The sequence below is a fragment of the Hypanus sabinus genome, chromosome 29, assembly GCF_030144855.1.
Source record: "Hypanus sabinus isolate sHypSab1 chromosome 29, sHypSab1.hap1, whole genome shotgun sequence".
Classification (NCBI taxonomy): domain Eukaryota; kingdom Metazoa; phylum Chordata; class Chondrichthyes; order Myliobatiformes; family Dasyatidae; genus Hypanus; species Hypanus sabinus.
In genome coordinates, this window is record NC_082734.1 from 24,180,405 (window position 1) to 24,205,475 (window position 25,071).

General features: G+C 47.3%; 1 long non-coding RNA gene across 2 annotated transcripts in view; it reads left to right on the forward strand.

Annotated features, from left to right (window-relative positions):
• The window catches only part of LOC132383136 (uncharacterized), a 73,650-nt gene that overhangs the window by 2,022 nt on the left and 46,557 nt on the right, over window positions 1–25,071 (forward strand). The window contains exons 2-3 of one of the 2 annotated variants that reach the window (XR_009508553.1): window positions 378–1,997; window positions 22,772–24,960. This is a non-coding gene — a long non-coding RNA (uncharacterized LOC132383136). The remainder of the gene's footprint in view (window positions 1–377; window positions 1,998–22,771; window positions 24,961–25,071) is intronic. The other variant, XR_009508554.1, reaches the window with a different exon arrangement.

The window sequence follows — 25,071 nt, forward strand, 5'->3', positions numbered from 1 at the left end:
TTTCTAGTATAGATTACAAACATTTCCGTCTATTTCCTTTCCTGCGGACCCTCTGGCTAACCGCCACATGGATAGGAACAGTCCAGCTGGGGTGAGAACAGTCTGTGATCAGCCGAATCGATTCCTGTGTAGAAAGGTGCGAGTTTGTGATCGAGACGGGTGCAGATACGCTCAGTGGCCACTTTATTAGGTACACGAGATGCCTACACGAGTGGCAGCTGACTTCGTTCCTGCCTGTTCATTCGCTTCTGCCCATTCCACCTCGCTCCTGTGTGTAACGCGTGATCATTCGAGTTACTGTCGCCTTCCTGTCAGCAAGGACCTGTCTGGCCGTTCCCCTCTGCCCTCTCTCGTTAACACGTTGTTCTCGCCCACAGGGCTGCCGCTCACTGGATTATTTCTGCTTGTTTTTCACACCATTCTCTGTCAACCCCAGGAGATCGGCAGCTGCTGAGATACTCCAACCACCCTGTCTGGCACCAACAATCTCTCTACAGCCAAAACCCCTGAGGTCACATTTCTTCCCCATTCTGATGTTTGCTCTGAACAACAACTGAACCTCTGGACCACGTCCGCATGCTTTTATTCATCGAATTGCTGCCACTCGGTAGGCTGATTAGATATTTGCATTAATATATGTGTATTTTTTTTAAAAAAAAAGAGGCCACTGAGTTTATGTAGAGTCATAGAACAATGCAACACAGATATAGGCCCTTCGGCCCAACCAGTCCATGCCAGCCACGGTGCCCATCCAGTTTCCTGCATTTGACCCATTGCTCTTCAAGCTCACCCGCCCCCCCCCCCATGTATTTGTACAAGCACTTCTTAATGGAACTACTCTACCTGCCCCAACCATTTCCTCTGCCCCCCTTGTTCCATATTCTCACCGCCCTCTGAATGGAAAAGTCGCCCCTCAGGTCCCTTTTAAATGTTTCCCCTCTGACCCTAAACCAGGGGGTCCCCACTTGGGGTCCACAGACCCCTTGATTAATGGCATTCGTTCATGGCATAAATGAACGTTGGGACCCCCCCCCCCCCCGTCCCTAAACCTATTACCCTCGTTTTGGCCTCCGGTATCCTGGGGAAAAGGCTGTTACCGTCCCCCTCATAATGTTAAACATCTCTATAAAGTTGCCTCTCATTCCAGGTAACGAAGACCCAGCCTGCCGACCTCTCCCTACCACTCAGACCCTTTGTACCTGGCAGTACCCCGTAAATCTTTTCTGTTCTCTTTCCAGTTCAACCCCATCTTTCCTATAACAAGGTGAGCAGAACTGTACACTATACTCCAGCTGTGGACTCACCAAAGACTTGAACATCTCCAGCATAATGTCCCAGCTCCTGACTGACGAAGGTCATGCTAAATGCCCTTTTTTTCCCCCCACCGCCCCATCGGTCTGTGACTTGCAATGAACTGCGCACCTGGACCAGGGGCGGAATTAGGTCATTCGGTCCATTGATTCTGCTCCGCCATTCCGATTTATCTTTCAATCCCATTCCACCCCCGTCTCCCTGTAACCTTTAACTCCCCTACCAGCCCAGGGCCTATCTACCTCTGCCTTAAATACACCCAAAGACACGTCTCCCACCACCTTCTGCGGCTAAAGAGGCTCATCCCACCACCTCCCCTGGGGACAAGTTCCAGATATCAACAGCATACCCCTCAGATCCCCTTGAGGGTCTTCCTCTCACCTCGAGCCCATGTTCTCTAGCTGTTGATCCCCCTGCCACGGGAGAAACTTTCTAGTTACCTACGCTATGTCTCAGATGTACCTAAATGAGGCTTCACACCAGTACTTCAAGATCAGCCCACAGAGGGCGCTCCTGGTCAGGAGGGAACCTCGGACCATTTAAAGGGGAAGTTGGTGTGATCTCTTAAAGGGGTCTTGTCTGAAACGCCTTTGCCGCGAGATTATTGGATTCACAACAAAGCGAGCGAGTAGCATCACAAGATTCACCAGCGGGTTCACCTGTGACGGTGAGATGAACAAAGAGAGGTAAGACACGAGAGACTGAGTGGACGCACACGAACTGATGGCCCGAAACGTCGACCTCCACAGATGCTGCCTGACTTGCCGGGTTCCTCCAGCACGTTGTGTGTGTGTGTGTGTGTGTGTGTGTGTTGCTCTGGATTTCCAGCATCTGCAAAATGTCTTGTGTTTATGAGAGACTGTGGAGAATGCGCCTCCGGTCTTCGCTTCTGTTAAAGACGTGTGTTGCGGCACACTCCATTTAGCAGCTCAGATGATCAGGTGGGGACGAGAGCGCGTACCGAAAATAGAAACAAGCCAAATAGCAGCTGAAGTGACGAAGTCACGCCATGCTCTGCTCCAGAAATCACAAGCACGGGTTAGCTCTCTCCCTACTGCACCATACACACTTCCAGGGCGGAGACACTAGGGTTAAGTAGCAGTTAAACCTCCCTCTACCCTCTCGGAATCAGAATCAGGTTTGTTATCACCGACATATGTTGTGAAATTTGTTGTTTGTGGCGGTTGCACAGTGCAGAACATTAAAGAACTACTATAAGTTACAATGAATAAATTGCTAGCTAACTAACCAGATAGCTAAATGGATAGATAGATAGAAAGAAAGATAGATAGGCAGACAGATAGACAGACAGACAGACAGACAGATAGACAGATAGATAGATAGACAGACAGATAGACAGACAGACAGATAGACAAATAGATAGATAGATAGACAGACAGACATAGATAGATAGACAGACAGATAGATAGACAGACAGACATAGATAGATAGACAGACAGATAGATAGATAGATAGATAGATAGATAGATAGATAGATAGATAGATAGACAGACAGGCATAGATACATAGACAGACAGACAGATAGACAGACAGACATAGATAGATAGACAGACAGGCAGGCAGATAGATAGACGGATACACAGATAGATAGACAGACAGACATAGATAGATAGACAGACAGGCAGGCAGGCAGATAGATAGACGGATACACAGATAGATAGGTAGATATACAGACAGCTAGATATAGATAGATAGATAGATAGATAGATAGATAGATAGATAGATAGACAGACAGATAGATAGACAGATAGACAGACAGGCAGACAGACAGACAGACAGACAGACAGACAAATGGGCAGATAGACAGTTAGATAGATAGACAGACAGATAGATAGATAGATAGATAGATAGATAGATATAGATAGATAGATAGATAGATAGATAGATAGATAGATAGATAGATAGATGGATAGATAGATAGATAATAGAGCAAAAGAGGAATAGTAAGGTAGTGCTCATGGGTTCATTGACTATTCAGAAACCTCATGGTGGAAGGGAAGAACGTATTCCTATAGCATTGAGTGCGGGTCTTCGGCCCCTGTACGGACCTTGATGGCAGTAACGAGAAGAAGGTAAGTCTTGGGTGGCGAGGGTCCCTAATGATGGACGCGGCCTCTGGAGAATGCCCTCAATGTTGGTGAGGGTTGTGCCCGTGAAGGAGCTGGCTGGGTCTACAAGCCTCTGCGGCCTCTTTCGACCCTGTGCGTCGCAGCCTCGGTACCGGGCTGTGATGTGACCAGTCAGAGTGCTCCCTCTCCACGGTGCACCGGTAATAATTTGCCAGAGTCATGCGGAATCTCCGCAAACTCCTAAAGGGATGTAGCCGTCTCCGTGCTTTCTCCTCGGGCAGGGATAATACAAGTTAGATGTGAAGTTTTCCACTCAACATTTCAGGAACAGATTCTTCCCCTCTGCCATCAGATTTCAGAACAGTCCATGAACCCATGAACCTCTCTATAGCTCGTTTGTAGTATCTATCTATCTATCGATTTAATTAATGTTACTTTTATGTAGTACACTGTACTGCTGCCGCAAAACAAATTCCTTGACAAATTGCCGGTCAGCGAAAATAACTCTGACTTCGCGTCCCACTCCAGTGTGGATCGAGCTCGCCTCGGGCACCACCTGGCGGTGACAAAAAGTACTTCAACAAAAAGTTCTTTTATGGAACCCACCATGCAAGGTGTTTTCAGGAGTCGCACGGTGGTGTAGCAGTTCGCGCAGTCGCTTTCCACCAGTGATCGGGGTTCGATTCCAGACCCAGCCATCTGTAGGCCCCGTAACCACGTGGGTTTCTTTCCTCATAACAAAGACGTACTGCTGAATTGGAGCTTGCTATGTTGGTACCAGAAGCCTGTCGACACTTACCCCAGCTCATGTCTCTCACAAATGTAACTGTATGCTTTGATCTCTCGATATGCATGGGGCAAATAGAGTTATCTTTAAAACTCATGGAATACTCTCTCTGGGTTGTTATCGTGTTCTGTTCCTGGAGAAGAGAAGCGCCTTCGTGTCCTGCTTGTAGTCCACAGCCTGACGCACCAGTCTACAATCTTGTTTTAGCTCGAGCACAGGGCTTCTGATCAAATCCTCCTTGGGGTTAGATGCTGGAAACGGAAGCAGCTGGAACATTCTGCGTGCAGCAGTTCCGGCGGAGACAGACTGTATATAATTAAGCACTTGTCAAGGGCCAATAGAAAGACGTCAGGCTTCAGCGGAGCGGCCATTGTGTGAGTGGAGCAGTGTTAGAGTGGAGAGTTCAGGCTTTGGATCTTAGAGGCTTCGATAAGGAGAAGCCGATGGACTAGGTAGATCTTTTCATTTAATTTCTTTCTTTCCTATTGCACAGTTAGAGCAGTGGGAATGCTCCTTTTGGGAGATGTGGGGAGGCCTCCTCTGTCCCTGACGCTACACCTGCAAGAAGTGCATCCAGCTGTAGCTTCTTTGAAACCCTGTTTAAGTAACTGGATAAGTTCCGGGTCAGTCAGGAGGCTGAGGGGTTGATTGACAAGAACATACAGGGAGGAGGGTACACCCAGGGAAACTGGGTGAGTGTCAGGAACTAGGAAAAGGGATAAGCAGCCAGTGCAGAGTATCCATGCACCTGTTCCCCTCAATAACAGGCATGGATACTGTTCGAGGGATGACCTAGTAGAGGAAAGCACAGTGGTCAGGTCTTGGGTACTGAGCTGGGCTCTGTGGCTCAGAGGGGAAGTGGGGAGAAGAGGCCAGCTGTAGTGACAGAGGATTCATTGGTTAGGAGAACAGACAAGACATTCCGTGAATGAGAATGAGACTCCTGGATGGTACGTTGCCTCCGGGTGCCAGGTTCCAGGACATCTCTGATTGAGTCCACAGCAATACTAAGTGGAAAGCGAGTGGCCAGAGGTTGTGGTGCTTGTCAAGCCCCATGACGGGGGTAGGAAGAGTGATGAGGGTCTCCAGAGGGAGTTCAAGGAGTTAGGTGCTCAGATAAAGGTCAGGGCCTCCAGGGTTGTGATCTCAGTATTGCCACATGCTAGTGGGGTCAGAAATCGGAAAGTCATGCATTTTAACATGTGGCTAAGGTGTCACGGTCCGGTCCGTGAAATCCGCATTCCAGTTCACGGTCCAGTCCACGTTCCTTATTCCAGGTTTTCCGGGTTTCCCCAGTTTCTGTTGAGGCAGCTGATTCTTGTTTGGTCTGGCCCCATCAATAGCTTCAGGATTCAGCCCCTGGCTGCTGGATTGTTCCTGTCCAAATCCCTTCTCTTCACCTTCCTCTTGGAGCCTTGCCCTGTTTGGAACTGTCTCTCCATGTCCACGCGTTGGCTAGGTAGGTCTGGCTGTTTTGCTGCTACCTAGTGTTGGGAACTGTTTTGTTGAGTTTGATTCTCTGTGTAATGAGTCCTGGCCCTATGTCCTGTATCCAAGGAGGGGTCCTGGCTCAGTGTCCCATGTCCCTGTCTCTCTGTAGGCCTTGTCATGTCCATGTGCCTTGCCCAGCACAGGAGTACCTTGCCCAGCCTGGTGCTGTCCTGTAACCTTGTCATGTCCTCACCTAGTTCCGGGGTCTGAGCCTGAGTTAAGACCCAAGTTCTGTGTTCTTCTCCAGTCTCTGGCTCGGAGTCCAAGCCCAGGCTCCTAGTCCCCAGTTCCATGTCCTGATTCCCTATCCTAGTCAGGTCCTAGCCCAGGCCCGGAGTCCTTGTCTTGTCTGGAGCCGGTGTCATGTCCAGCGTCCTTTCTTCCCCACTTCCCCTGCTCCCTTCTCATGCCTAGTCCTGCTCCTGGTAGGTCAGTGTCTGTGTCTTGCATTTAGTTCCACTCCCATTGCCCCCCCCCCACCATGACATAAGGATATGGTGCATGAGAGAAGGCTTCAGATTTTTGGAATCACCGGGCTCTCTTCCAGGGAAGGTGGGACCTGTACAGATGGAATACTTTGCACATAAGCTGGAGGGGGACTAACATCCTAGTGGGGAGGTTCATTGGTGCAGCATGGGAATTTTTATACTGAAGTTTTAAGGGGATGGGAACTACGTGCCTGAACAGAGAATGGAATTGTGTAGGGAGAGGTGCTTAAGCCTGCATACAAAGACAGGAATCAAAAGGACAAGCATAGTGGCTAATGCTCTGAGTTGTGTGGGAAAGGTGGATGAGCTTAGGGCATGGATCAGCACGTGGAATTATGATATTGTCACCACTAGAGAATATCCTGTGTCCAGTTCGGGTCACCTTACTATAGGAAGGATGTGGAAGCATTGGAAAAGGTACAGAGGAGATTTACCAGGATGCTGCCTGATTTAGAGAGTATGGAATATGATCAGAGATTAAGGGAGCTAGGGCTTTACTCTTTGGAGAGAAGGAGGATGAGAGGAGACAAGATATTAAGAGGAATAGACAGAGTGGACAGCCAGCGCCTCTTCCCCAGGGCACCACTGCTCAGTACAAGAGGACATGGCTTTAAGGTAAGGGGAGGGAAGTTCAAGGGGGATATTAGAGGAAGGTTTTTTACTCAGAGAGTGGTTGGTGTGTGGAATGCACTGCCTGAGTCAGTGGTGGAGGCAGATACACTAGTGAAGTTTAAGAGACTACTAGACAGGTATATGGAGGAATTTAAGGTGGGGGTTTATATGGGAGGCGGGGTTTATATGGGAGGCAGGGTTTAAGGGTCAGCACAGCATTGTGGGCTGAAGGGCCTGTACTGTGCTGTACTATTCTATGTTCTATTAGTGAGGTTTGTGCAGGAGGGGCAGGGCTGGCAGCTGATAAACACAAGAGATTCTGCAGATGCTGGCAATCCAGAGCTGCACCCACAAAATGCTGGAGGAACTCAGCAAGTCAGGCAGCATCTACAGAAAAGAATGGGTAGTCAATGTTTCAGGCTGAAACCCTTCTTCAGGACTAGCAGCTCGATGTTCCGGGATTCGATGTTTTAGACATGTTAGAGAGGGAGGGATTAAAGGAGGAGGAATGCATTATTAGTCAGTGGAAATATCTCAGCAGTCCTCAGGCAGGACAAAATGGAGAGCTCATCCACTGGATGGAACTGAAAAATAAGAAAGAGATGACCACATTAATAGGATTACATTATAGACCACCCAACAGTCTGTGGGATTTAGAGGAGCAAATTTATAGGGAGTTCACAGACTGTTGCAGGAAACATAAGGTTGTGAAAGTAGGTGATTTTAACTTTTCACATATCGACTGGAAATCCCATACTGTAGAAAGGCTGGATGGGTTAGAGTTTGTCAAATATGTTCGGGAAAGTCTCCTTTCAATACATAGAGGACCCAACTAGAGAAAGTGCGATACTAGATCTATTTGGGAATGAGACAGAACAGGTGACAAAAGTTTGTGCACTTTGCATCTGGTAATAATGATACCATTATTTTCAAGATAATTATGCTGATCTTGTCCTTGGGTTTACATTCTAAGTTGGAGAAAGGCCAAATTTCGTGGTATCAGAAAGAATCTGGCATGCATGGACTGGGACAGATTGTTTTCTGATAAAGGTGTAATTGATAAGTAGGAGACCTTCAAAGATGAAATTTTGAGAGTATCGATGTTGCATGTTCCCGGCAGAATAAGAGGCAAGGATAACGGTTTAGGGAACCTTGGTTTTTAAGCGATATTGAGGTCCTGGTTAAGAAAAAGGAGGTGCATGGCAGGTATAGGCAGGAAGGAGCAAATGAGGTACTTGAGGAGTATCAGAAATGCAAGAGAACACTAGACAATGAAATCAGGAGGGCTAAAAGCAGGCATGAGGTCCCACTGGCAGACAGGGTGAAGGGGAATCCCAAGGGGTAATACAGATATTGAGCACACAGACATCAAAGGACAAAATTGGTCCTTTGGATGATTAGAGTGGTTCCTATGCATGGAAATGAAGGAGATGGGGGAAGATCTTAAATGGAGGTTTTGCAGCTGTAGTTACTCGGGAGATGGACATGGAGTCTACAGAAGTGAGGCAAAGCTGCAGAAAGCTCGAACTGTATATGGATTACAGAGGAGAAGGTGTTTGCTGCCTTGACGCAAATCCCCAGGGCCTGACACGGTATTCTTTTGGATACTGTGAGAGACCAGTGCAGAAATTGCAGGGGCCCTAAAAGAGATACTTAAAATTTCCTTAGCCGCAGGTGCACAGCTGAGGTTCCATAGGATTGGAGGATAGTTAATGTTGTTCTGTTGTTTAAGAAAGGTCCGAAGAATAAACCAGAACATAATAGGCCAGTGAGCCTGATATCAGTAGTAGGTAAGTTACTGGAGGTATTCTAAAGGACAGTAGGTATTTGGATAGACGGGGACTAATTAGGGATAGACGACCTGGTTTTGCGTCTAACCAATTTAATGAAGTTTTCCAAGAGTTTACCAGGAAAGTTGATGAAAACAAGGCAGTGAATGTTGGCTGCATGGACTTTAGCAAGGCCCCGCGTGGAGTTTGGTCAGGAAGGTTCAGTCACTTGACTGAAGATGAGATAGTAAAATGGCTTTGTGGGAGAAGCCAGATAAAGGTAGCAGATGGTTGGTTGCCTGTACAGCTGGAGCTGCAGGGATCAGTGCTGGGTCCTTTGTGGCTTGTCATCTATATCAACGACCTGGATGAAAATGTGGTTCACTGAATCTGCAAATTTGCGGAGGACACCAAGCTTGAGGGTGTATTGAACATCAAAGAAGACTACCTGAGCTTGCAGTGGGATCTAGACCAGCTGGGAAAAATGAGCTGGGAGATGTCAGATAGTTTAATGCAGACAAATGTGAGGTGCTGCACTTGGGGAAGGTGGGAATTCATGGTGAGCAGTAAGAAGCTGAGGAGGGTGCTGGAAAAGAGGGATTTGGGAATACAGATCCATAATTCTTTGAAAATGGATCAAAGCTTTTGTGTTGGAGTTGAATAAGACATTGGTGAGGTCAAATTTGGAGTTTTGGCCACCTACCTACTGGAAAGCTGTCAGTAAGATTGAAAGAGTGCAGAGAAATTTGGCAAGGATGTTACCAGGACATGAGGATCTGAGTAATACGGAAAGGTTGAATAGGTTAGGACTTTATTTACCAGAACGCGGGAGAATGTGGGGAGCTTTGATAGAGGTATACAAAATTATGAAGGATACAGATCAGCTGAGAGCTAGTGGATCTTTTCCCCACTGAGGCTGGGTGAGACGAGAACTGGAGGTCATGAACTAAGGGTCAAAGGTGAAATGTTTAAGGGGAAGCGTCTTCATTCAAAGGGTGGTGAGGGTGTGCAACGAGCTTCAACCAGAAGTGGTAGACGTGGGTTTGATTTCAACATTTGGATAGATACATGGATGGGATATGGGATCCAGGTACAGGTCGATGGGACTAGGCAAATTAATAGTCCAGAAGAGACTAGATGGACTGAAGAGCCTCCTTCTGTCCTGCAGCATTCTATGACTTTATGATGACTTTATAGACAGGGTGAATGCACAGTCTTTTTCTCTGGGCTGGGATATCAAGAACTGGAGGACACAGGGTTAAGGTGAGAAGAGAGAGTTTAGAGAACTCTGACAGGCAACATTTTCACCTAGAGAAGTGATCAGTGCATGGAAGGGGCTGCCAGAGGAAAAGACTGAAGCAACCATAATAGCAACACTGAAAAGAAAATTAAAATTTTAAAAAGACAGATACGTGGATTTAAAAGAAATATAATTTAAAATTTAGAAGAAATTTAAGAAGATGTAGCGATGTACTACATACAGAGCTAGAGACGACACGCAGTCGGTAAGTCGTTTCGAGACTAGTTTATTCAAACTTCCCGGCACTGGCATTTAATCCCTAGCGGCTGCCCTCTCCGGGCAGAAATGACATTGGTGGTGCATTACCAAAGTCTACCCCCGTGCGCTGGCTATTTGTGAGCTGATTCGCCTGCGCAGAAAGTGGGTTGCCACGAAGATATAGTTAAAGGATATGGCTCAAATGCAGGGTATATGGAACTAATTTGGATGAGGCATCTTGACTAGCATGGACCCATTGGGCTGAAGGGCCTGTTGCCACACTGGCTGACTCTATAGCTCCAGATTCAGTTCCCTCTTCACTGTTGTAATGCCCTGGGAAAGGTTTCACTGCTGAGGTAATGGTTTCTCTGTAGCAGCAGTGTTTGGGTAATGATTGGAAATAACGGGAGCTTTGGAATGTACACCATCCAATGAGGGGAGTGCTGTTTCTTTCCTGTGTGTCTGAAAGGAGATATTCACAATTTTTTGTCGGTGAGAGATGAAGAGAAAATACGTGACTGGAGAGAGCTGGTAGATTACAAGACGGAGTGGACTTGAAATGAGGGTCTGGGAGTCGACAACACTCGGAGGACATCGACGGGGAATGAATGGATGGAAAAACCAACGTGCACATTAGGTTCCTTCATTAAAATGGGCCCTTTTTCTTGTTGCTTTCTTTGCTAACCCTGTAGTCAAATTAAGAATGATAAAGCTCAAGCGTTTAATTGCATATGGTGTGCTGCCTGATATCTGGTGGTATGGATTTGTGACTGGGCAATACATCACGCAGCATCCACACAAACAAGATTTCACAGGCTTGGCGGGGCCAGGGACCGTTGTCCCTTCGACTACTTGTGCCAGCCGAGCCCCTGTTCAACAAACTTCCACGGCTGTGGACCGATCCCGTGGGCTTCTCTCGTTGAGCAGCAGCTCGAAGTGCCAAGTAAATACATTATCAAAGGACATGCAGAAGTTGTCACCATGCATGACCCTGAGATTCGGTTTCTTGTGGGCATGCAAAGAAACGCAACAGGATCGGTGAAAACTCCACACAAGCAAAGGCAACCAACCAATTTGCAAAAGAATGCAAACTGTGCGAGTATTTTTAAAAAAATTAAACCGATTAATAAATAATATTTATTACCACCAGTCACCAGTTTAAAGCATCTCAAAGCAATGACCCAGCATCATGGACATCTCCAAAAGGCGATGCCTCTAAGAGGTGGCATCCATCATTAAGGACCTCCATCACCAACAACGTGCCCTCTTCTCATCAGGAAGGAGGTACAGGAGCTTGAAGACAAGCACTCAATGTTTTAGGAACAGGGTCTCTCCCTCTGTTATCAGATTTCTGAACAGAGCGTTAACCTACCCATGAACACTATCTCACTATCTCAACATTTTTTCTCTTTTTTTTGCACTACTAATTTAATTTTAATATATATTTCTTACAGTAATTGTTTGTATTTTTAAAGTATTGCGCCGTAGAGCTGCTGCAAGTCAACGAATTTCAAGGCATACAGTATTAAACCGGACACTGACCCCACTCAGAAGTCGTAAATGTGGGTTCAATGGCAACACCTGAGAGAAGTTTGTATCAGATTATCCATGGTGTGGTATCCGTCGGTCTCGAGAGACCGTGGATCTGTGCCTGGAGTTTCCAGGGCGCAGGCCTGGGCAGGGTTGTATGGGAGACCGGCAGTTGCCCAAGCTGCAGGCCTTTCCCTCTCCACGCCACCGACGTTGTCCAAGGGAAGGGCACTAGGACCCAAGCAGCTTGGCACCGGTGTCGTCGCAGAGCAATGTGTTGTTAAGTGCCTTGCTCAAGGACACAAACACGCTGCCTCAGCTGAGGCTCGAACCAGTGACCTTCAGGTTACTAATCTGATGCCTTGCCCACTAGACCACGCGCCAACACCTCGGATTATCCATATTTTGATAGGAAATTTGGCCATGAGTGGGAAGGGTATGGAGTGCTATGATCCAGGTACAGATTGATGAGACTAGGCAGAATTAGAGTTTAGCATAGTCTAGATGGGCCGAAAGGTCTGTTTCAGTGCCCAAGGTCTGGCAGTAAATATGTTAAGTATTGTTCGGACATCGGACCTCCTCAGTACTGCATTGTTCTAAGGCCCAGAAACTGCTGGAGGACGATGAAGCAAGCTTGTTCCCAGTGGGAAAACCATGCACTCTGACATGGACATTCCCACAATCTGTGGGTCCAGTTTCGAAATTCCAGGTAAATTTACCATCAAAGTGTGTGGATGTCGGCATATTCATTTTCTTGCAGGCATTCACAGTAGAACACAGAAATGCAATAGAATCAGTGAAAAACTACATACAAAGACTGACAAAAAAAAACAAATGTGGAAAAGAAGGCAAATGGCGCAAATAGAGGAAAAACAAATAATGATAATAAATGGTGAGTAGGTAATACTGAGAACTTGAACTGCAAAGTTGTTGAAAGTGAACCATGGGGTTGTGGAGTCAGTCCAGAGTTAAGGTCATGAAATTACCCAGGCTGGTTCAGGAGCCTAACGGCTGATAGTTCTCGTGTCCTGAATAATCGATGAAGTCACTCATAGAACATCAAACCAAATTCCCACTTGTCTAGAAATTGGCAGAGTCAGTCAATAAACTAATATACTCAGAGGAGTGCTTGTCTTTGAACCTAAAGCACCCAGCTTTAAACTGTTAAACGTTTCCCAACATTAACATCCTGAAGGCAGCCACCCCTAAATATTCCGAAAGTCTGAATATGCATGACCACATAACCCAACACACAACTGCCCACAAACACTCTCAACCCCATGCACGCTTGACCTTCAGGATGAGTGACGCAGCAGGAAGCGGTACCACAGCATAAAAGCCAGGACCCAAAGCTTCTTCCACCAGGCCATCAGACTAATGAACTGATGAACATGCTGATTTGAGAATACGTACCCAACACTGGAAGAGCTCAGCAGGTCAGCCAGCATCCGTGAGAAAAGAGTAGCCAACGTTTCGGGCCGAGACCTTTAATCAGGAATTGGGGGGGGGTGGGGGGGGAAGAGAGGGCCGAAGCCCAGTAATAGAGATAGGGGAGGGGGAAGGGCCGAGAGGCGCCAGGTGGAAAACCAATCAGAGGAAAGATAAAGGGGGGAGGGGGGAGGGCCGAGAGGCGCCAGGTGGAAAACCAATCAGAGGAAAGATAAAGGGGGGAGGGGGGAGGGCCTAGAGGCGCCAGGTGGAAAACCAATCAGAGGAAAGATAAAGGGGGGAGGGGGGAGGGCCTAGAGGCGCCAGGTGGAAAACCAATCAGAGGAAAGATAAAGGGGGGAGGGGTTAGGGCCTAGAGGCGCCAGGTGGAAAACCAATCAGAGGAAAGATAAAAGGGGGAGGGGATAAGCATGAAAGAACTGTAGAGATAAAGAAGCAGAAAGTTGAAAGGGGAGAGAGGCAGAGAGGGACCTGGGATAGGGGGAGGAAATTACCGGAAATTGGAGAATTCAATGTTCATACCACCAGGCTGGAGGCTACCCAGACGGTAGATGAGGTGTTGCTCCTCCAACCTGAGTTTGGCCTCATCATGGCAGTAGAGGAGGCCATGTATGGACATATCTAGATGGGAATGAGAGGCAGAGTTGAAGTGGGTGGCAACCGGGAGGTCCTGTCTATTGTGGCGGACGGAGCGTAGGTGCTTGACGAAGCGGTCCCCCAATCTGCGTCGGGTCTCGCTGATGTAGAGGAGGCCGCACCGGGAGCACCGGATGCAATAGACGACTGCAGCAGACTCGCGGGTGAAGTGTTGCCTCACCTGGAAGGACTGTCTGGGGCCCGGAATGGTGGTAAGGGGGGAGGTATGGGGACAGGTGTAGCATTTGCGCTTGCAGGGATAACTGCCAGGTGGGAGTTCTGTGGGGAGGGACGTGTGGACCAGGTAGTCGCGGAGGGAATGATCCCTGTGAAAAGCTGAGAGGGGTAGGGAGGGAAAGATGTGCTTGGTGGTGGGGTCCTGTTGAAGGTGGCGGAAGTTGAGGAGGATAATATGCTGGATCCGGAGACTGGTGGGGTGGTAGGTGAGGACAAGGGGAACCCTGTCCCTGTTGTGGTGACGGGAGGATGGATTAAGGGCTGAAGTGCGGGAAATGGAGGAGATGCGGCTGAGGGCATCTTTGATGATGCCAGAAGGGAAACCACGATCCTGAAAGAAAGAGGACATTTGAGATGTCCTGGAATGGAAAGCCTCATCCTGGGAGCAGATGCGGCGGAGACGGAGGAACTGGGAATAGGGAATGGCATTTTTGCATTGGGCAGGGTGGGAAGAGGTATAGTCAAGATAGTTATGGGAGTCAGTGGGTTTGTACAAGATGTCAGTGGATAGTCTGTCTCCAGAGATGGAGATCGAGAGATCAAGAAAGGGGAGAGAAATGTCCGAGGTGGACCAAGTGAATTTAAGGGCTGGGTGAAAGTTAGAAGCAAAGTCGATGAAATTGACGAGCTCAGCATGGGTGCAGGAAGCAGCTTCGATGTAGCGGAGGAAAAGTTGGAGTGGTGCCAGTATAGATTTGAAGCATAGACTGTTCCACATAACCCACAAAGAGGCAGGCATAGCTGGGGCCCATGCGAGTGCCCATGGCTACGCCGTTGATCTGGAGAAAGTGGGAAGAACCAAAGGAGAAGGTATTGAGAGTTAGAACAAGCTCCGCCAACCGGAGGAGTGTGGTGGTGCTGGGGAACTGGTGGGGTCTGTTATCCAAAAAGTAGCGGAGAGCTTTGAGGCCTTCTTGATGGGGATGGAGGTGTATAAGGATTGAACACCCATGGTAAAAATGAAGCTGTCGGGGCTGGGGAATATGAAGTTATTGAAGAGGTGAAGGGCATGGGATGTACCCTGGATGTAGGTGGGGAGAGACTGAACTATGGGGGATAAAATGGAGTCCAGGTAGGCAGACACAAGTTCGGTGGGGCAGGAGTAGGCTGAAACTTTGGGTCTGCCGGGACAGTCAGGCTTGTGGATCTTGGGGAGGAGGTAAAACCGAGCTGTGCGGGGTGTGGGAAGTATGAGTTTTTTGGCCGAGGGAAGGTGGTGTCCAGAGTTGATGAGGGTGGAGATGGTGCGGGAGACAGTGGATTAATGTTTTTTGGTGGGGTCCTGTGGCAGGGGTAAGTAGGAGGAGGTGTCGGAGAGCTGCTGTTTGGCCTCAGTGAGGAAGAGGTCCGTCCGCCAGTCCGCAACAGCACCACCCTTGTCTGCAGGTTTGATGGTGAGGTTGGGGTTAGTGCGGAGAGAGTGGAGGGCAGTGCGTTCAGAGGGTGTGAGGTTAGAATAGGAGAGAGGGGTGGTGAAGTTGAGACGGTTGATGTTGTCTCGGCGACAGTTAGAGATGAAAAGGTCGAGAGCAGGTAGAAGGCCCGATGGGGGTGTCTAGGAGGAGGAGGAGGTAGAAGCCGGGAGAATGGATCATCACTGGGGGAAGGGGGGTTGATTTGAGTGTACTCTATATTACATTGACTTCTCTATTTATTATCAATTACTATGATTGCACATGGCACATTTAGGTGGAGACGTACAATGATTTTTACTCCTCGTGTATGTGAAGGATGCAAGAAATAAAGTCAATTCAATATTGTCTCGGAGATTGGGAGACCCAGGTTCAAACCCGACTTCAGGTGCTGACTGTGTTGAGCTTTCACGTTCTCCCTGTGACGGCAGCGATTTCACCCCCTCCCCAAAGAGGGTGCTGCGGTTTCCTCCCACATCCTCAAGGTGTGCAAGTCAGTGAATTACTTGGCCGCTGTAAATTGTCCCTGGTGTGTAAATTGGAAACGTAGGGGGAGAAAGTCACAGGGAGATTTAGTCGGTAATGGGATCAGTGTAGGATTATTGTAAATGGGTGCTTGATAGTCTGAATGGATGTGATGGGCTGAAAGGCCTGCTTCCATGCTGTGTTGCTTTAAAGATAATGATTTCAATCATATTATGTCAGCTGTTTACATATTTATAAAATATGTATAAAAGAGTTAATATTGTAAATGTATAATATAAAAGATAACATAATATAACATGTCATAATATAACAACGTAAGAGTTAGTAAAATTTCACAGGATTTTACCCAGGTTGGTTAACAGCATTGCCAGGGTAATCTCCTTGCCGGGCCAACCATATCTGCCACGTTCTCTTGTCCATGCAGTGTGAGGGCGTTTCTACTTCTCCCCTCCCCTGACTTACCCCTTTGGAGGGGAAACGAGAAGCTTCATCTGTTGTCAGAGTCAGAATCAGGTTTATTCTCACTGAATTCTCATTATTTCTCGTTAATTCTCATTATTTCGTGAAATGTGTTGTTTTGTACAGTACAATACATCAATATACTATAAATGAGAGTGTATGTAGAGGCTCTATATGTGCTACAAATACTCTTTGTGTTTACACTTGGGTACAATCCCCAAGCTATCTCATTACGTAGATGCCAATGTCCCAAAATCTTAAACGCTTCCAGCCCCAAGCATTTTGGATAAGGGGGGCTCTATCTGTATTGTTATTAATATTTGTTATTATTCATTTGTACAGTTGCCTCCTTTTGCACGTTGGTTCTTTGTCAGTGTTTGGTCAAGTGTAGCTTCTTCTCATTGATTCTTTTGTATTTCTTTGTTCTACTGCGACTGCCTGTGAGAAAATGAATCTAAAGTTACTATATGGTGACATTTATGATAATGTAGAACAGAGAAACATAGAAAACCTACAGCACAATACAGGTCCTTCGGCCCACTTTGCTGTGCTGGACCTGTACTTACTTTAGAAATTACCTATTGTTACCCATATCCCTCTGTTTTTCTAAGCTCCATGTACCTATCCGGGAGTCTCTTAAAAGACCCTATCGTATCTGCCTCCGCCGGACTGTAGGTCACGGTTAATTGGGCTATCAGTAAGCAGCTGCTTTTTTTGGGTGGTTGTTAAAGAACAAAAACTAATTGAGAAAATAGCCGGGATTCCCTGTGTTTATTTGGAACACTATGCAGCTTAATTGGGGCATGAGACTGTTGCCAAATGGTTTCTAACTAGTATCAGTCATGTGAACTTGCATGAACTTTAGACTCTATGCCATGCTTAGAGCTAACAGTTTTTAAATAGCATTAGTTGTGTGTGTTTGTGTTCAAAAAGCAGTGATTTTTTTGTCTCTGATAGTTGGCGAAAATATGCAGTAAGACAATTTAGAACCGTTTTGCTCATGGTGGTTTCAAGCATTCAGGCTTGGAGATGCAGAAATGGCTGGGAGTGAAAATGAAACAATTTCACCGTTCCAACAAGTTAGGAACTACGAAGAATTTGAAGGTATTGACAATCACCTTGAATGTTACAATAAAAATGAAGATTTAGAGGTTGCAAGCATCTGTAGCATTGCATGAATTGAATTGTCTTTATTACTTACATCCTTCATATACATGAGGAGTGAATATCTTTACATTATGTCTGTCTAAATGTGCAATTTATAGTAATTTATAATAAATAGTATGTATAACAGGACAGTCAAAATAACATAGAAATACAGTTGTATCAGCATGAGTTAATCAGTCTGATGGCCTGGTGGAAGAAGCTGTCCCGGAGCCTGTTGGTCCTGGCTTTTATGCTGCGGTACTGTTTCCCAGGTGGTAGCAGCTGGAACAGTTTGTGATTGGGGTGGCTCAGGTCCCCAATGATCCTTCGGGCCCTTCTTACATACCTGTCTCTGTAAGTGTCCTGAATAGTGGGAAGTTCACATCTACAGATGTGCTGGGTTGTCCACACGAGACCTGCGATTGAGGGAGGTACTGTTCCCATACCAGGCAGTGATGCAGCCAGTCAGGATGCTCTCAGTTGTGCCCTGTAGAAAGTTCTTGGGATCTGGGGGCTCGTACCAAACTTTCTCAGCCATCTGAGGTGAACTTTTTTCACCACACAGCCTGTATGTACAGACCACATGAGATCCTTGGTGATGTGGGTGCTGAGGAACTCAAAGCTGTTCACTCTCTGAACCCCAGATCCACTGATGTCTGTAGGGGTGAGCCTGTCTCCATTCCCCCTGTAGTCCACAACCAGCTCCTTAGTTTTTGCGACATTGAGGGACATTGAGGGGAGGTTGTTTCCTTCACACCACTGCGTCAGGGTGATGACTTCTTCTCTGTAGGCTGCCTCGTTATTACTTGCGATTAGGCCAATTAATGTGGTATTGTCAGCAAATTTAGTTAGCAGGTTGGAACTGTGGGTGGCGATACAGTCATGGGTATACAGAGAGTAAAGGAGGGGGGGCTTGGGACACAGTCCTGAGGGGCAGAGGTGAGGGACCCTACTCTTACTATTTGCCAGCGATCTGACAGGTAGTCTGGGATTCAGCTGCACAAGGCAGGGTCAAAGCTAAGGCCTCTGGGCTTCTTGTCGAGCCTGGAGGGAGTTATGGTGTTGAATGCTGAACTGTCATCAAGAACAGCATTCTCACATCAGCATCCCTCTTGTCCAGATGTGTAAGGATGGAGGGTGGCCATTGTGTCACCTGCCACTCGCTTATGTCGGTAGGCGAATTGTCGAGCCCTATGTAACTGCCTCGGAAAGTAGTGGAGGCCAATTCTCTGGATGCTTTCAAGAAGGAGCTAGATAGATATCTTATGGATAGGGGAATCAAGGGATATGGGGACAAGGCAGGAACCGGGTATTGATAGTAAATGATCAGCCATGATCTCAAATTGGCGGTGCAGGCTCAAAGGGCCGAATGGTCTACTTCTGCACCTATTGTCTATTGTAAGTGGTAGCAAGCTGCAGATGTAGTCTTTGACCAGCCTCTCAAAGTATTTGCTTATTATTGAGGTGAGTGCGACAGGACGCCAGTCGTTCAGGCATGTTACCTTGGTCTTTTTAGGGACAGGGACAATGGTGGGTGTTTTGAAGCAGGAGGGCACTCTACAGTGGGAGAGGGAGAGATTAAAAATGTCTGTAAACACACCTGCCAGTTGTACCGCGCCCGCCCTGGGGTGCCGCCTTGCGCCGTCCACTCGCTGGAAACACCAGCGTACTTCAGCCTCAGAGATGGTTAAGGCGCAGGTCGCTTCAGCGGCTCCTCTCGGGGGCTCAGTGTCGGCCACATGGAACCGAACGTAAAACAGAGATCTGGCTGGTCCGGGAGAGAGGCGGCGATGTTGGAAACGCCTCTGCGTTTAGCGCTGAAGTCCGCGATGGTGCGCGAATTGTTGGTGGAAAGTTGCGTCTGGATCCCGTCCCTTGTATTTGTCGTCCTGCTTCCTTGATGACTGCGCAGACCGCAGCCGCATTTCCCGGGTCCCCGCAAGCTCTGCGTCAACACCGTGAATGCTGCTGACCCGGAGCTGTTGACCCAGGGCTTCTGACGCCGACTGAGTCCATTACCTGCACTAATGTTGTTAATTCACGGTCAGACAGAAGAGCACAGCGGCGTGTCGGTTGTCCGTCGTATCTGAGGACCTGTGCAGGAGAATTTTAAAGTGTAGCTTGGGGACAGTTCCACACTCTCAACCTTGGAAGTTCGAGACTGCTGGCACAAGTAGTCAAGTCAAATTTATTTACAAAGCACATTTAAAAACAACCCATGTTGACCAAAGTACTGTACAAACCATAACAGGTAGCTGAAGTCACACATACAAGAAACACGGATGTAAACAACAAGGCACCCAGCTTACAGGCACAAAATAAACAACACACGAGCCGAGGCTCAAGTCAAAAATCAGCCGCATCAGGAAGATTCAAACGCTAGTGTATAAAGGTAAGTTTTGAGTCTGGACTCAAAAGAGTCGATGGAGGGGGCAGATCTGATGGGGGGGGGGGGGGAATGTTGTTCCACAGTCTAGGGGCTGCAACGGCAAAGGGGCGGTCACCCCTGAATTTAAGTTTAGATCACGGGACAGCCAGGAGCCCCAAGTCAACCGACCTGAGGGGCCAGGGAGTAGAATAAGGGGTTAGAAGGTCTCCGATTTAGGAGGGGGCCAGCCCTTTTAGGGCTTTATAAACAAACAGGAGAACCTTAAAATCAATTCTAAACCTTACTGGTGGCCAGGGGAGGGAGGCCATGGTAGAAGTAATGTAATCTCTCTTCCGGGCACCCATCAGGAGCCTGGCTGCAGCGTTCTGGACCAGTTGCAGGCGGGACATTTGCAACTGGGGTCTTCCTTGGTTGCAGGGGATAACCATGATTTCTGCGCCTTGCCGTGCTTTTCGTTCTCCGGAAAGCTGTGCAGAACCGCCTCCTCGGCCCTCGGGTCTCGCCGTTGACCCCATCCACCCAGTCTGCGAGAGGACAGGCAGGTCCCAGTGGGGCTGCCAGCTGTCCTCAATTGGCTGAACCCGCCTGTCGAAGCAGTGTACCAGGGTGTGGTGGCATGTAGACATCTACTTGGAGCCACAGGTGAGGGCCAAGCGTGAGTTTGACCAAAAGTGAGTGAGGTCCTGTATCCAGAGATACCGGCCACGTGACAGACGCACTGCCACCTGGCTGGTCGGAGGACCCACCACATGCCAAGCAACATTTGGTCCTTCCCAACTAATCAATGCACACCTAGATTATTGGTCGCCTTAACTGGATTATCTCACCCAGCCCCATGCTTGAAAAGGTGAGACTTGCCCTTGGCTAGCCCCTCTTACAGACCACCACATTGGAGGTAAGTGCATTGATTTATGTTTGGGAAGGTCTATCGTTTGTCCTGGTAAGGGAGTCACGGCTATCCAGGGTCAAGGGGGATAGCTGTCGTAGTGCTTTCCCCTTGTTCTTTGTGTAACCGTAACCTGTCCCCACACCGCTTCCTGTGTATTGTAGCTGCTTGTGTTGACCTGACTTCCCCTTGTAAATAAATTCCTTATTATTAAAACTGTGTGTGTCCAGACCTCCTACTGTTAAGACTCAAAGAACCAGTTATTTTCCATCACAACAGGTCCCCAGAGTGAACACGACACCAGAGATGCTACCCCTCCCTGGACATCCCATACACTGGATGAATTCCTCCCTCTGTAACTATTAGGAACTAATACACAGTTTTATAGCACTGTAGTACCATCGGTAGTGTTTTAATTTGTTCTGTATTTCATTTTAAAAATATATAATTTATTATTCAGTAGCTGAAGAGATTGTGGAGCATTAGTAATGATCTTTCAAGAATCAATTGATTCTCGGATGGTTGCGGAGGACTGGAAAATTGGCAGTGTCGCTCCGCTCTTCAAGAAGAAAAGGAGGCTGAAGAAAAGAAATTACTGGCCAGTTAGCCTGACCTCAGTGGTTAGGAAGATTTTGGAGTCAATTGTTAAGGATGTGGTTTCAGGGTACTAGGGGGCACGTGACAAAATAGGCCAAAGTCCTGACGAAGGGTCTTGGCCCGAAACGTCGACAGTGCTTCTCCCTATAGATGCTGCCTGGCCTGCTGTGTTCCACCAGCATTTTGCGTGTGTTGCTTGAATTTCCAGCATCTGCAGATTTCCTCGTGTTTGCCTTAAAAAGGCCAAAGTCAGCATGGTTTCCTTAAGGGAAGATCTTGCCTGACAAATCTGTTGGAGTTCTTTGAAGAATTAACAAGCAGGGTAGACAAAGAAGAATTGGTGTATGTTGTGTGTTTAGGTTTTTCAGAAGGCTTTTGACAATGTACTACACATAAGGCTGCTTAGCAAGACAAGAGCCCATGTTATTATGGGAAAGGTACTAGTGTGGATCAAGCATTGGTTGATTGCCAGGAGGCAAGAGTGGGAATAAAGGTATCCTTCTCTAGTGCTGTTTCACAGTTAGTGGTGTTGGAACCTCTTCTTTTTACTTTGTAGGTTAATGACTTGGATGATAGATTGATGGCTTTGTGGCCAAGTTTGCAGATAATACAAAGATAGGTGGATTGGCCAGTAGTGTAGAGGAAGCAGGGAGTCTGCAGAGGGACCTAGAGAATGAGCAAGGAGGTAGCAAATGGAATTCAGTGTCAGGAAGTTATGCATTCTGCTAGAAAGAATAAAAGCACAGACTGTTTTCTGAACAGGGGAAAAAAAAATCAAAAATCTAAGCTGCAAAGAGATTGGGAGTCCTCATGCAGGAGTCCCTAAAGGTTAAATCGGTGGTGAGGAAGGTGAATGCAATTTCAAGAGGACTAGAATATAAAAGCAAGGATGTAATGCTGAGGCTGCAGAAGGAACTGGTTAGTCCTCCCTTGGAGAACTATGAGCAGTTTTGGGCTGCTTTTCTAAGAAAAGATGTGCTGACATTGGAGAGGGTTCAGAGGAGGTTCAGGAGAATGACTACAGAAATGAAAGGGTTAATGTATGAGTAGTGGATGGTGGAACTGGGCCTGTACTCTCTGGAATTTAAAATGGGAGGGGATTTCATTGAAACTTACTGAAGGTTGAAAGGCCTAGATAGAGTGGATGCTTCCTTTGGTGGGGGAGTCTAGGACCAAATGGTACTGCCTCAAAATAGAGGGATGTTCATTGGAACAAAGATGAGGAGAAATTTCTTTAGCCAGAGGGTGGTGAATCTGTGGAATTCATTGTCACGGTCGACTATGGAAGCCAGGTCACTAGGTGCTTTTAAGGTGGAGATGGATATGCTCTTAACATATGGGAGAATGGAGCTGAAAGGGATAATAAATCGACCATGATGGAATGGTGAAGCAGACTCGATGGGCTGAATGGCCTAATCCTGCTCCTATGTCTTATGGTCTTATTTTACACCTTGTTCTTTATTGGAATTCATGTGTAACAAGTTTCTTTCTATTACAGTAATTGATATTTATACAGGAGCTTGAAGCATGTGCTATTAGGCTGAAGGACAGCTTCTATCGCACTGTATTAAGACACTTGAATGGCAAGACCTATACTTGATCGTTCAGTCTACCCGATTTTGGACCTTGCACCTTATTGTCCACCTGCACTGGTGGTGGCACATGTTTGGAATGTTGGATTAAACCAGGACCCACAGGGAAAGTCCACGCTGTCACAGGGAGAACGTACAAACCCCACACAGATGGCACCCAAAGCAGGCTCCCCTCTCTCCACTCAGCTGCCGAATCCAAAGCAACAGCAGAGAACGATACAGTTTGTCACCAGGAGTTTTGCCAGTGAGTGTTGAATTCAGCATAGGGTCCCCAGTACCCGACTTTTCCTCGGGGGGGTCTACTCCTCCCATGAGTGGGTATAGCCGCAAAGCGGTGGAGGGGTAAGATCAGAGTTTTCCTTCTCCTAGACGAGCCCCATCTGCACGAAGCAAATCGTTGCCATCAGTTGAAAACAAATTTATTATCCAGGTACATTTATACCACCCTGAGATACATGTTCTTGTGGACATACTCAATAGACCATAACAGAATCAATGAAAGACCACGCCAACTTGGGCGTTCAACCGGTGTGCACAAGACAACAAACTGCAAGTACAAACCGAAAGAAAGAAATAAGCAATAAATGTTGAGAACGTGGAATGGAGAGTCCTTGAAAGTGAGACCTTTGGTTCTCCTGTCAGTAGAAACGGTTCCACCAGGGTTAGTAGCTAAACCACGTGTGAAGGCCAGGAGCTGGACTTGGTTCTCTGAGACTATTTGAGACACACCCCATTGAGCTTGTCCCCATTACCACCCCCAGCTATAACAACCTTAAGGATCCAATGGAAGGATATAAACTAATGAAAAGGTCAACACGAGGACTTTTATATATTGGTGAGACCTGACACAGATTGAGAGACCATTTCACTGAACACCTACGCTCGGTCCGCCAGAGAAAGCGGGATCTCCCAGTGGCCACACATTTTAATTCCACATCCCATTCCCATTCTGATATGTCTATCCATGGCCTCCTCTACTGTCAAGATGAAGCCACATTCGGGATGGAGGAACAACACCTTATATACCGGCTGTTGTATATGGCATGAACATTAACTTCTCTAACTTTAGTTAATGCCCCTCCTCCCCTGCTTACCCCATCCCTGATTTATTTATTTTTCCTCCCTCCCCTTTTTGTTCTCTCTCTGCCCATCACTCTGCCTGTTCTCCGTCTCCCTCTGTTGCTCCCCTCCCCCTTTCTTTCTCCTTAGGCCTCCTGTCCCATGATTCTTTCCCTTCTCCAGCTCTGTATCCCTTTCGCCAATCACCTTTCCAGCTCTCAGCTTCACCCCACCCCCTCCGGTCTTCTCCTCTCATTTCGCATTTTCCCCTCCCCCCACTTTCAAATCCCTTACTACCTTTCCTTTCAGTTAGTCCTGACGAAGGGTCTCAGCCCGAAACGTCAACATCGCTTCTCCCTATAGGTGCTGCCTGGCCTGCTGTGTTCCACCAGCATCTGGTGTGTGTTCAATGTAAAGGTCGATGGTCAGAACAGGGATGGAAGGCCTAAAGGCCTCTATTTCTGTATCTGTCCTGTACTCTTTGTTCAATTAACTTACTTCTTATCTGATCAATTTTCCAGATCTTGGAAGTACAGACAAGGCCAGCAGTTACTGTCTGCCCGTGAGAGATGATGAGTTTTGAACCACTGCTATCCCTTTGAGATGCATTAATGGAAAACTAAACCACAGAAGCAACAGACGCTCAACGGGCCAGATTTCGCTGTACGTGTGACAAATGAAGTTAATCTGATCAGTGTCTGTGGAGAGACGAGCAGTATCTCAGGCCAAAAAAGCACATTTAACTGGATTTACTTATTTACAGTCAGAGTCGTCCCTTCCAGCCACGCCATTCCAGCAACTCTAATTAACTCGAACCTCATCCGGACACAATTTTTACAGTGATGATTTAACCTACCCGGTACATCTTTGGAAGAAACCGGACATCCCGGAGAAAACCCATGTTTTCCACGGGAGGGATGTCAGCGCTGGGATTGAGCTCTGGGCTGTAACAGTGTCACACTATCTGCTATGCTATCGTGGTACCCAGCTCTGGTCCTCTCTCCGCAGATGCTGCCTGACCTGCTGAGTGTTGCAAGTACTTCCTGTTTTTAATCCTGGGAATGCCCAGTATTTCACATGGTGCGCGCACACGCACAAATGCACACACACTCAGATACACTGATACACACATACACATACATTCAGA